The following is a 6,664-nucleotide window of genomic DNA, read 5'->3' on the forward strand; positions in this document are numbered from 1 at the left end:
TTTTCTAATACCTTTGCTTCTTCTCTTTTCTATCTTTCTTCTTTTTTTAGCATTATATGGATCTTATTTGACATCTAGCGAGTTTCTAATTCATTACAATTCCAAATATGGGCGTGATGCTAAAAATAGTTACATCTCATTGTCTATTCTAATTATAGAACAAATAAAAAATAGGAAATTGTACAGCCATCAATGGTAGATCAATTTTGTGAAATACCTTCATATACATAGTAGCTAAGAGGGCATTTCCTTTTTCCGAGTGATCTTAAAATAGACAATCGCGGAAATAAAATGTAGCGTAGGATGAATCAATTGTATATAAGTAGCATAGCGTAGGATGAATCAATTGTATATAAGTAGCACATTCAGCTGTTTAGAAATAAAAAGTTTCATTCCAGATTTCTGCATCAGAGAAGGAGCTTATAGCACAGACAAAATGGTTCGTTTGCTTTCATTTCTATTTTGCGTATATTATTTCTAATTGATTTTATCTTATTTTATTTTTATTTTGCATGCAATTACGGTAAAAGCGCGATTCAATGAGATAATACATAAATAAGTGCAATACTTGCATCCTTGATGGTATTAGAATTAACATAGAAGTACGTAACAATGATCATTTACATTATTTAAATAATCCAGTATTCCAGCATAATATACAGCTTTCTTATATACCTAGAATGAGCCTGATGCCCCATGTTATTAACACTGGTAATAGTAAAAATGAATGAATGTCGTTACATAGACGCTTGATTCCTGCAATTGATCTTCATCCCCATATCAGCTGTTCAAAAATTCTATTCGGTTTGACTTAAGATGTAGTGCGAAACAGAAAGGTTGAAATGCTAAGCAATTTTATTTTCTTCAGTTACGCTTTGGGATTTTATAAATTTATCGGAAAATGACTAAGTATATATTAAAAAGAAATTCATTATCATAGTAATTCGATCTTGAACGTCGGATCACGTGTTGTAGACAGCATCGTAAAATTCAGATCACGACTCGATGTTTCGCGTCTCGCAATGATCACGATTTTCTGATGTAAAACTGTAAAACACAATGTGATCTAGCAATCAACCTTGGATTCAGGTGATTACTTACTTATATATATATATATATATATATATATATATATATATATATATATATATATATATATATATATATATGCCTGTGTGTGTGTATGTACGTATGCATGCATGTATGTATCTATGTATGTATGTATGTATCTATGTATGTATGTGTGGGGGGGGTTTAAGATTATACTTTCAATAGTATATTTGTAATATATTACTGTGAGATTACCACATCTCTCGTCTGAAAAGGTTCGTGTAATGGTTTTCTTGAGTTGGAATCAACGCCTAAAAGTAACTTATATTCCCAAGGCGGTATTTTCAGGTGTATTTTGGTGAATCCTTTTCATATTTTTAGCATAGTATTTAACTCTAGCACTAATGTACATTGATTTTCGTTTTATACAGACGATGTCAAGCTCACAATCAGTCATCGCAAGATGTATTTTCCTTTCCTTGATCAGTATACTGTTATTGTTGACATCAGCGTCTGCACAGGTAACCAGTCCTCCATCACAACGGTGCATCTACCAACCCGAAAAAGGAGCATGTGTTCCACGTCGTGTACTTAGACCCGACCTGCCAATGATCAACAAGAGAATCAGAGAGTGTGATGGAACAGTTCTCATTTGTCAGGACCAACGATGTGGTTGCATTAATAACACACTACTGGAGACAATTTACTTGTAACATTTCTTACTATTCATCTGGACAGCTCCGGTGGCCTAGTGGTTAGAGCGTTCATCTTGGAAGCGGGCGGTCGTGGGTTTGAACCCCAACCGAGTGATTCCCTAGTACTAGACATTACTATAAACTGCCACACTGCAGACATGGTAACGATATGACTGAAAAATTGTTAAAGCTACGTTAAAAATACAAATCACACACACACACACACACATCTCTCTCTCTCTCTCTCTCTCTCTCTCTCACACACACACACACACACACACACACACACACATTAGTCATATATAAATTGATTATTTGTAACCTGCATGGTTGTGACTCAGTTTGTATCACATAATAGATGTTCAAAATATGGAGTTAATATTTAACGCTGAGATTGATTTAATCCAATGATTGTGTAAAGAAATGTTATATTTAGTTACTTTTTGGCTGATACATTTATTTTCTTAGGATTATTGTATTACAGTAGTTGTTTCATTCCTAGTAAAATCTGTCATTGTTTTATTTCGCTGTATTAGGATATAGATACATGTTGCTCAATTTGATGTGTTGTTCTCTCTTTGAAAGATGAAGTATCCTATGATTGGTGTAGAGTTGTTTGTGAAAAGTGTTGTTGTCATATGTATGTCTGTCAGATAAAACAGAGCATGCTCTGCCCAATAAGAAATAAAATATTTCTTGAAAATGAGGCAGTTTTTCTCATTAACATAGTCATGGTGCATGACAAAGAATTTAAAAGCATGAATGAGAACTTTCATTTTATGTGCATCGTGTAGCAAAAGCGTTATAGGTGACTAAAGAAATCTAGTACGACCGCTTGATGAACTGAAAACCACGGAATCGGGTTGTAATTATGTAAACATTCACATCTTACCAAGGGATCTGAGTTGTCTGCTGGCCTTTCGAATCCGTCATCAAGCGCATGACAGTTCTAGCAAGGTGATCCTGTTTTCTTTTTAGAAATTATGTACACCAGCTACACCTTGTAGCAGTGCAGCAACTAACACTAAAAGTTATATTTACATACAAACCATGCGTCTAGGGATAAGACAAGCAATTGTTATAAAAACTCAATGAGACTGTTGTACAGTCTTCATTGGTTTCACAACAACCTAGTCGTCTTACAGTGCAACAATACTAAAGTAAAACAAACTGGAAATTTCTAACGAACAATTCTAGTTTGAGTCAAAAATTAAATAATTGTTGTCAAAAGAAACAACTCTTTTGTCGTCTCTCTGAATGAATAATTATGATATTACCAGTGATATATCTATGTATATATATATATATATATATAGAGAGAGAGAGAGAGAGAGAGAGAGAGACAGACAGACAGACAGACAGACAGAGAGAGAGAGAGAGAGAGAATTATAAATATACAATAGAACGAAAAGTGCTATCCCTAGTCTCTGTAGGAAAATGTTTGATAACAGTAGGCAGAATTAATATTTAATACAAATAATGCTATGATACGGGTTAGATAATTTTTAATTCGTTCTCTACAGAGATTCGAACCCAGGTCTTCGTGTAAACGACACCCATCACCTTTCCTGCACACACGAGCCCATATTCCCTTAGTCGTGAAGATTTCTGGAGCGAAGAAAATACCTATGGCGTATATGATTATCTTTCAAAGCAGGTTTAGCGTACGTGAAAAAGCGCATAGTCTGTTCACTATGTTTTTCTTCTTTCACAACCCGCCGTAGAGGAAGGTCAACATTAAGATCACCTTAGGGTCCGAGTACGTTTAGTTATTAAAGTTCTTTTCTAGCCAAATAATGCACCCATTACTGAAGTTCTGCTGTGGGTTTTAATAGCAGGTCAGCAGCAGGGAGGGTGAACAGTCTGTAATTGGAATTTTTTATTTCATACCAAGGAAGGCTTCCACTAACAAATTGTTAAGAAAAAGCTTTATTTTCTAAAATAGAGGCTTCCTTATGGGATCAAATATTTAAGCAGCAGCAAAACAAATCTGAAAATATACCTGAGATGAACCCTTGTTGCTGCTCTACATGGTTAAAATATTTTGTCAAGACCAATTCGATATCGTCTTCGTGGGTCATGCAAATTTATCGTTATAAATCCATGTGGAGTCAACTGAGCACGACTAAATAAGTTTTTAAATTTAATAATATCCATGTCTCCAAAACACCAAGTTTGGTGAATATTCCTCAGCGTGTGCGTGTCAACGTCGTTAAAAACAGCTAAAATGTTGCAATTATCTCTAATTACTTTTGGAATTTGTGTATACCGTTGAGTTACATAAATAACGTCAGTATTTTTATGTCTGCTTCGAGAAAATATCCTTGCAGGATTTGATTCTTTGTCTAACATCACGTCATCGTACACAACTAAATTATTAATACTCCCATCAAGATCATCAACTGATGGTGCATCATTAACATCAGTAACAAATTCAATAATATCACCGTTTTCATTTAACAGTGACGCATTTTCATTAAAATCTGTTAGTACTTGATAACATCGCTGATCATCAACGGATGGTGCAACTAATATAATTTATCCCACTTTAGCCATCTCATTATCAAATTAAGCAATGACTGTGTTTTTCCACTACCAGATGGACCCATTATTATCATTCTGATAGAATTTGGCAACGCCGCACGATGTTTAACTGGTTCCTGTTTTTTGTAGCGGAAAAATCAATTACATCCATGATATAATTATACCATGGATTTATATTGTGTGAAATGTCGCTCGCGCACTCAGACAACAGGCCTAACTACGGTTGTTACGCGCAATAATAGATCGGCCGCGACAGGTACATGTGCGAAATGTGGACAAAAAGAAATTTAGATTTATTTCATCTGGTCAACAAGGAAATCCGGCCAAAATAAAATCAATTAAAAAAAAGGAAAAAAAGACGGTGATGTTGCAGCGCAATTAGCAAAGTTGCCTGGTGTTTTTTTGGGCTAAGTATCCTGGAGAAAAACATCTTCCATGATATAATTATTGCGGCCCTGGAACCCGACTTGATATTAGACTTAACGATCAAGATAAACCAAAATTAAATGAAGACCCCGTAAATGCCATAGACAGAGCATGTTACGTTCATGACATTGCTTATCGAAGCAACAATCTACAACAAAGGCAACTCGCGGATGTAAAATTGATTCATACTGGTGCTGGTAATTAATATTATGGAATCGATTTATTATTCTCCGGCTGGGTTTTGGAAAGGTAAAGCGGCAATTAATAAACTTGCTAAAGCTCCTCGAGTAAATATTCCCACTGCTGCATCGTGGTTATCCAAACAAGCCGTATGGCAAATTTATTTACCACCGCGGAAACAAATCCCGTTTGCGCATTTTGACGTTAGTGTCCCTAATGAAGTTCATCAAGCCCATATTATGTTTTTGCCGCACGATATTATTGGTCTAAAAACATACAAGTACATGTTGACGGTAGTTGATATTGCAAGCAGATACAAAGAAGAAGAACCGCTAACAACAAAAACTGCCGTTGACGTCGCGGATGCATTTAATAAAATTTATCAACGAGGACCTTTAAAATGGCCATATTTACTCCAGGTTGATCCTGGTAGAGAATTTTTAGGTGCAGTATCATTTTTGATGAAACAAAATAACGTTAAAATACGGCGAGGACACACTGGAATTCATCGCGATCAGGCAATTGTTGAGCGATTTAATAAAACACTCGATGAGAGATTATTTGGATATCAATACGCAAGGGAATTTATTCAGGATTCAAGATCATACGAGTGGGTCGAAAGATTACCAGATGTAATATCAGCAATAAACAGCGAACCAACACGAGCAATAAATATGAGACCGGCCATCGCGATTAAAAAAAAAAATTATAACAATAAAACGGCGTGATTTTTCAACACAGCCGGTGCTAGGCAGTATCATCGTGAGATATTTATATAAACCAGGTGAATTTGAAGTTGGTAGAAAAAGAGCGATGGATCCTATTTGGGGTATGACAGTACATAAAAGATCCACCATGACAACATCAACCGGTAGACCGGCAATTTATGTACTTGATTCACTTGCTCCTCAACGCGGTTTTACCCGTGAAGAATTACAAATAGTTCCCGCAGATACTCAATTACCACCTAAATCGCTCCGGTAACACGTCTATTACACTCCAAACACGCCAATGTGACATTTTCTCGTGTATGACCGTAATTATTATCTTTCCTGTCAACGGTAAATTGTCTTGCATCATTTTTCAACATTTCCATAACATTATACAAATACAACCCGAGCAATGATTATTTTGCCGTTGTTTCAGCGATATTACAAACTCAACATCTAGGTCAAATTTGCAATTATTATGTTTTTTTCAAATTGTTTCTACTGGATAATTTTTTCTTTATTATATCATCGTAGGTTTCGTCGTCAATTATCAGCGAATCTAAAATAATTCGTCTCAATTGAGATATTTTTTTAACTCTAGACACAGCTAAATAAACTAAATTCGACCATTCTATGCGATTATCAACAATCCAAACAACTATATCAGAAATTGTTAATCCTTGCGAAGAATGAATTGTCATTGGATATCCTAGCGTCCATGGGGATTTATCCATATTTAGTGCTTCCTCAACGAAATTAATATCAACGGCAACAATATCATTTAACACAAAGTTCTTTTTTCCTTGTCCCGGTACATCAACATCAATACTTTGTCGTCGCGTATCTGCTGGTCGATAACACAACGGTACCGGTAATAATAGAAATTTCCCTAGTTGTAGTTGAAATAATTCACGTTGAAGCATATCCCTGACTATTTTTCGACTAGCAACTATTAAATCAATTGGTTTCCATTGATTGAAAAAGTTTCTTATAGATGTTTCTGAAATTACTTCTCGCATAATTTTACACTGAATTTTATTTGGTTGTAATCGAATTAAT

General features: G+C 35.2%; 1 long non-coding RNA gene across 1 annotated transcript; it reads left to right on the forward strand.

Moving 5' to 3' along the window:
• The first annotated feature begins 335 nt into the window (after positions 1–335).
• On the forward strand, positions 336–2,303 carry LOC149795501 (uncharacterized). Its single transcript, XR_016422119.1, has 2 exons — positions 336–439; positions 1,482–2,303. It is a non-coding gene; the product is annotated as an uncharacterized LOC149795501 (long non-coding RNA).
• Positions 2,304–6,664: the final 4,361 nt, after the last annotated feature.

Source organism: Sinohyriopsis cumingii, chromosome 7 (assembly GCF_028554795.1).
Source record: "Sinohyriopsis cumingii isolate HCF-2022 chromosome 7, ASM2855479v2, whole genome shotgun sequence".
In the NCBI taxonomy this organism is placed as follows: Eukaryota; Metazoa; Mollusca; class Bivalvia; order Unionida; family Unionidae; genus Sinohyriopsis; species Sinohyriopsis cumingii.